The sequence below is a fragment of the Echinops telfairi genome, unplaced genomic scaffold, assembly GCF_000313985.2.
Source record: "Echinops telfairi isolate 266 unplaced genomic scaffold, ASM31398v2 ScPeMD7_7469;HRSCAF=8507_1, whole genome shotgun sequence".
NCBI classification, from domain to species: domain Eukaryota; kingdom Metazoa; phylum Chordata; class Mammalia; order Afrosoricida; family Tenrecidae; genus Echinops; species Echinops telfairi.
In genome coordinates this window covers 127,482,326-127,488,878 of record NW_022111373.1, presented here as the reverse complement: position 1 = coordinate 127,488,878, position 6,553 = coordinate 127,482,326, and positions in this window count along the sequence as shown.

Sequence of the window (6,553 nt, the reverse complement as noted above, 5' to 3'; positions counted from 1 at the left end):
GGGTCAGAATTAAGTGCAAGCCTCAAATCCACTCAAAACCAAGCTCATGGCCATCAGGCTGATGCTGATGCATAGCGACAATATATGTATCTATGATTTATATATGTCTTTCGTTCACATTAGAGAGATCATTATTATTTTCTGTTAGAGGAGGACATCATAAATCATTCTCCTGAGGATATATTGATAATGTTATTAATTTATCCAATAATATAGAATTCAATAAAGCCAATAATATAGAATTTAAAGCACTATTGAGAAATGAAAATCACATACATGTATAGGCCCCAGCTGTTTAGACAACAATATACGAATTGTTGAATAGTACAGATGAAATGCTTCAGTGAATGGACACTATTTACATGAACATTATCTGGTTTTTGTCAGAATACTTTGATTTTTTTATGATTATTTTTCATGTTGATTGTAGTCAGAGTGATTGTTTTCAAGCTTACCAAATAATGTTATTTTTCTTCCCTCATATTTCTCAGGTCTTTTACCAGGTTGCTTAATTTTCTTATCTCCTTGTTTATCTTCTGGGACTTCTTTTGGTTTAAAATTCTTAGTTTTTCCATTTATTTTTGCTCTCTGAGGGTTCCAAACAATTCTCAGAGTCAAACCATCATATCTTGCATTCTGCTTCTCCTAATGTCCAGGCCTATTTTTCAGAGTACTCCATTGAGTTTGGGTGATTTTTGTTTGTTTTTATTGATCTCTCTCTCTCTCTCTCTTGGTTTACTGTGGCTAACTGCTGTTTTTCACCATCATGGTGCACTTATAGTAGTGGTGTGTGATCTGCTGGATCAAGAAAGGGTAGTTTGATCTGTATAGTGACATAAGAAAAGTCTAATAAGAAGTGGAAACAAAAGGGGAGTGAAAGGGCAATTAGGAAAAGTGGGAGAGAAAAGGCAGCATACAATAAATGTAGTGATAATAATAAGTGGGTATCTGACTAGGCCAACCGATTTGTACACAAAATAACAGAACGTATATTTTAACAGTGGTTATCAAAATTAATAAGTTCCATTGAGATATATTCCACAAGGGACATAAAATATAGTAGAAAGAAGTGGTTCAGGAAAGAAGTGTAATCATACTGCATACTGAAAGAAAAGAGGATGTAAATGAAGCATAATTAAAGGAGAAAAGAAAATGGGAGAAGGAAGTGAAAAGACAGAAGGAGATGAAGAAAATTAAAACAGAGGTAAAAAGACAGGAAATGGGGAAGACATGTGAATGTGTGGAGAAGAAAAAGAGAGACAAAAGAGTTTAAAGACTGTGTGGCTTTGGTGAGGGTGTTGGAGTTATGTTGCTATTGCTGCATGAATGTGAGTGGGTCTGTGTATTCAAAGGAAAAAGTATTTTCAAAATGACAAAACACCGTGAAGCCCTTCTTTGGGTGGGTATGCCTGCGTCTATAGCCCCACCTGTATTTGCCTGGGGGAAAAGCATATTCTCAGGAGAGTGAGGTTGAACCTGAAGAGGTAGTGGTAAAGTACTAGAATAAAATAATAAAAACATTGTCATAGAACAAAGGAACAAAAAACAAACAAAAAATAAAGTAAGAAATAAAACAACTTTTTAAGTGGCTATTTTGGCTTTATTGGTTGTTTTATTGTGTGTATACTTGTGCTGTGTTTGGGAGGGTGAACAGAGGTATGGGGTGGGCTCCAGAGAAGGCGATAAGAAAAGCAACAAAAAGTGTAGCTTAGTTACTGAGAATATCTACACCAAGATGCCCACACAGTCTTCTGCACCTACCTGGCCTCTAGTGGGAAGCCACGTAAGAGTTTCGGGCAGCTCAGTTGTGCAGACACAAAGAAAAGTAGGTTGTGCTGACTGGAGGGAACAGGCATCACATAAGTAGCACATGCCAATGGTAAATGATAAAGAGGAGTCTGTCAGAAGACATTATGCCTCTCTTACTTTGAGAAACTTTGGGCTTCTTTGGATTTTCTTGCTGCCAGTAAGTGTAAGACATCCTGGGGTAGCTCTCCGGTAGTTCTTGGGATTTCCCCTCGTGTTTTTCTTAGAGGCCATATTCCTCTGTCTCCCTCATTTTACTTTTGAAGATTTCTCATTTTCCTACATTCATAGCTCATATTTTGAAAGTTCCAATTATTAATAGACGTTTACTGCCTTTTCTTTTCACTTCAGGTTGTGCCTCATCAGCAATTGATGATCTTGATTGATCATCAGCAATTGATCATCAGCAATTGAAGATCTTGAAACTTTTACCACATGCACATCATTATAGTGGACCCTACTAGTGAATGCAGCTACGTTTCAATCATAGTTTGCATGTCTTTCAACCACAGGGGTCATCTTCTGGCATTGCATCTGAGTATTCTGTTGGTATTTATGAGGATTTTAGTATCTGACAATGTTCCACTGGTAATCATAAGGATTTTTTAGTGGTGAATTCCTCAAAAGGGGACTGCCTATTCTTTCTTTCCAGTATCTTCTTAGCCGGGAAGGTATTCTGAAACTTGTTCATTATGGGGCACTCTGTTGATGCATAACTTCCAAGATCACTGCAACAATCAAGACCCCCAAATAGAAGATGATAGACAAGTGGTTTGAGAGTAGTAGATCAAAACTGGTACTGATAGGGGCATAGATCCTACCACCCCTATTTTAAATACAGTAATTCCACGGAAAGAAAGAAATGTTCAGATAAATGTTATTGAACAGATTGAACTTTGGCTGGCCTTCAAATATATGAGAAATTACATAAGGGAAGGAAATAAAATATAAATTTATATGGAATGTTTGAGAGACAATTAGATTTATTTCACTGCAAATTAGAATTAACATAAGCAAAGAAGATATTTAGTCAAAGAAGTAAAATGAAATAAAACCAAATCACTGTCATAGAGTTTATGCTGACGCGTAGTGACCAATAAGGCTCAGTAGAAATGTCCCTGTGGTTTTTGAGAGTGCAATTTTTGACAAGATGGGACACCTCATCTTTCTCCAAAAATGAAGTATGTTTACCCTGCTTGTAATAACTGGAATATGAAAGCTACAGTGTAGAACTAGAAGACAGATTTGATGTTTTAATACTGTTTATATTTTTCTCCATATTTTTAAAATGCACATTTTTACAGAGTCACTTAGAATTTTGTATAGGGAATGCTGGTTTACTTGTTTTGACTACTAAGAAGTATGTTATTTGAGGAATAGGATATATGTTATTATTTCAGCCAACTGTAGCATTGTATTTTTATAGAATATTACAGCTAGAAAATTCTTTATAGTGTGGTGTTCTGTGTATGTATGTAGAGCTCTCAAACATCTATGAATTAGAAAGGCTAAAGGTTCTCAAAATATTGCATGCAGAAACATGAGAAAAGTGTAATTACAGTCTTGTCTTTAGGAGATCAGGTGTATGAAATTTTATCTTTTAGCTGAAAAGAATAATTTAAAAGAATTTTATTATAGTTGACCATGCCTAAGACTACTCAAAATATGCTCTAAGAGAAAAGAAAAACCAAGTCTGTGATTATTCAACTCAGAACTCAAATGGACATTTTGAAATCCTTAGTTGTTGCTTTAAGGAGTTATAGTTGTAGGGTAAACATCACATATTGCAGGAGTGCCAGTGCAAAACAGTTCTCAACTCAGGACATTTATGAGGAAACAATGTCCCCTTGACATATCACATTGTAAGATAAAGACATGGCTGAGTGTTCTGGACCATTTCCCTGCTAATACTCTTGAGTCCCTCTTGATAGTGAAGGCATGTTTGGCGTCATCAGCTTAACCTTCGTGGAAGATTTCCCTTAACTATTTCTGAGAACACTTTTCACACCAAATACAATGCTACATATTCTTCATTATCTTCAGGGTCATAGAGATTGTCCCAACATGTGTCAAATGAGAACAAAGGAAATCGTCTGGACATAGAAAAGTTAAGAATATCATTACTGCCATTTTAGAGGCATCTGGCAAGCAAGAATCAGATTCTAAAAGTGTTAGGCAACGAAAGAGGAAAGAAAGGATACGGATGCCAGCCAATCTATTTGCAAGCTCACTAAGAACTTGGGATAGAGTATTTTGACTCAAGCACCTGATTATTAAACGCTAAGACTTTCAAATATATTAAACAAAGAATAACATTTTGGCTAACAATAAAAGTGTAACACAATGCCTTATCAATAAGGTATGACACTAATACTAGTCTTACAATTCAACAACGTCTGAGAAATTGCTTGCACTTTCATGGCTGAAACATTAGTGGGTTATTATAAATTTCCACACTGCTGCGGGTAGTTATGTAAATTAGGTTTTATGTAGAAGTAAATAGCAACACGCTATTTCAACTGAAGCTACTTTAATTGGTTAGTTATTAGTATTTACTATAACTGTTAATACAAATGATAAATATAATCTAGACATTGGAAAACATATTTTTACAATTCCCTATATATAAATGTTAAGTGATATACAAAGAAAAATAGTGTTTATTAGGTGTTTTTCCTTTTTTTTTAATCTTAACCTTACTTGAGATAAATACCATAAAAATCTTTCAACTTTTAAGGTTTGTCATCACTGTCATTTGTTTTGGGAATTCAATATTCAATCTGTTATTAGATAATCTCTTTTTCATTCCATTTGATTTGGAGTTTATGCAGTAGGAATACTAAATGGTCCGTGTTCGTCTGAGTATATCTCTCTACTCATATCTCACTGACTTTGCTCAAGATCTCTTAGCCTTGGAAAGACTTTCTGTTACTTTCTCTCAAGTTTAACATTTTCTATTTTAAAATGCTTGCTCTGACCCTGCCTGCCCACCCCAGGCAAAATTAATCATTCCCTCTCATCGCTGCTTGTGTACTCAGTGAATACCTCATATTTCATGGACACAGTGAGATTATTCAGAAAAAGACTGAGCACCTGCATAGGACACCAGCTAGCAATTTCACAATAAATAAATAAAAGATGATAACTATGGATATTTATAATATTTTAAACATGTGCCTACTTTCTTAAACTCTTCCAGTCCATTTTAACATATCTGACATTGGGCAGGTGTGCTCTGCGGACGGTGCCCTTTAAATTCTGAATTGCCTTGATGACAGGGAGTGTTTGCTGAGAACGCTCTCCCTGAAGCAACTGGCGCAACGCAGGAGGCAACCTTCTGTGCGAGCAAACTTCAGTAATTTGATCACAGAGGATGTTATAGGCAGATATTAACCATCCATCATGATAGTTTATGAACTTTATTGCTTAAGTGTATTGGGGGGTGCTTACAATTTTTGTAGGAAATGGCACTAAGATGAAACATATTTTTCCATAAACTATTTGCAGCCTCATTGTGTATGCGAAAATGTAAACCTCTTTAAAATGGTCAGTTTTCAAAGTTAACTTCACCTTTGCCTACTGGCCCCCACCATAACTGCTATCATCCAGTTTCTCACCCTGGGAAAATATTCGCTCCCGGGTTCTCACCACTTGGAGGGATTGTTATGTAACTAGACTTTGGGACATGGGGCTGTCCCTCCCTTGCCTGCCAAGGCCCCCATAGAGGAGGTTGGAAAGAAATCGGGCAACCTTGGGGCACGTATGGGAAGACCCAAAACTGAGCATGCATAGACTAGGACCCATTAGCAGAGGCGAAGCCTGAAACCTAGTCTCCCCCTTAGGTACATTGCCCAGATGAGCCTGAACTGATCCAATGAGGTCACCTAAGACCTTCACCTCCCCTCCCTAGCCAGAGGTGTGACAAACCCGCTGCCAAAAAGGCAATCTGTCTTTTTGCTCTGGTTTTGTGGCAGGTAGGAGGGTGGCAGCACCCAGGTGTGCCCCTTCAGGCTTGCGCTGGGCCTGCTAGGGTTGGGGCCCACATGCGCTTGGGCTCTTAGAATCTTGCTCTCTTGCACTCTTTCTCTCTTACTCACTTGCCCTCTTGGCAGCCCCTCTTGGCCTGCTGCTCTCGTTTAGGGGCATGATGTAAGGAGGGCCTTTAGCATGTGGGGTATGCATGCACCTGCTTGCCACCTCAGGGCCCGCGCTGGGCCTACTCGGGGGCCACGTGTGCTTGGTATCTTGACCTCTGAGGATTCCCCAGTTCCACACACGTGGGTGTTCTTTTCCACATGGTTGTTTTTGCCTACTTGTGAACCCCAACTCCATTCTCCCACGCAGCTTCAGTGCTGCTCGGCACACTTTCCGAAAATAGTATGTACCCTTTGGAGACTGTAAAACTGAACATTTTCTGTTCCTTCATAACAACTCACTTGGACTAGGGAAAAAAGAAATCTGACATTGAATATACATTAAAATTAATGATATCATATATTTCAATTGGCAGAAATATTCTTTATTTGGATTATGTGAAGTAATGGTAAATAATATCAGTGGGTTAGCATTTAATTATAAATAATCACAGTGAAAAACCTTGGAAATAATTTACATTTCCTAAAGTTTATGACTTGTTATCTCCATTAGTCTTGCTGTCGACCTTGAGTCCCTTTTCTCTCTCTGTCTTTGAAATATAGATGATTCTTTTTCCTATTTGTAGATAGTGAGTATAATGAGACTTTTCTCA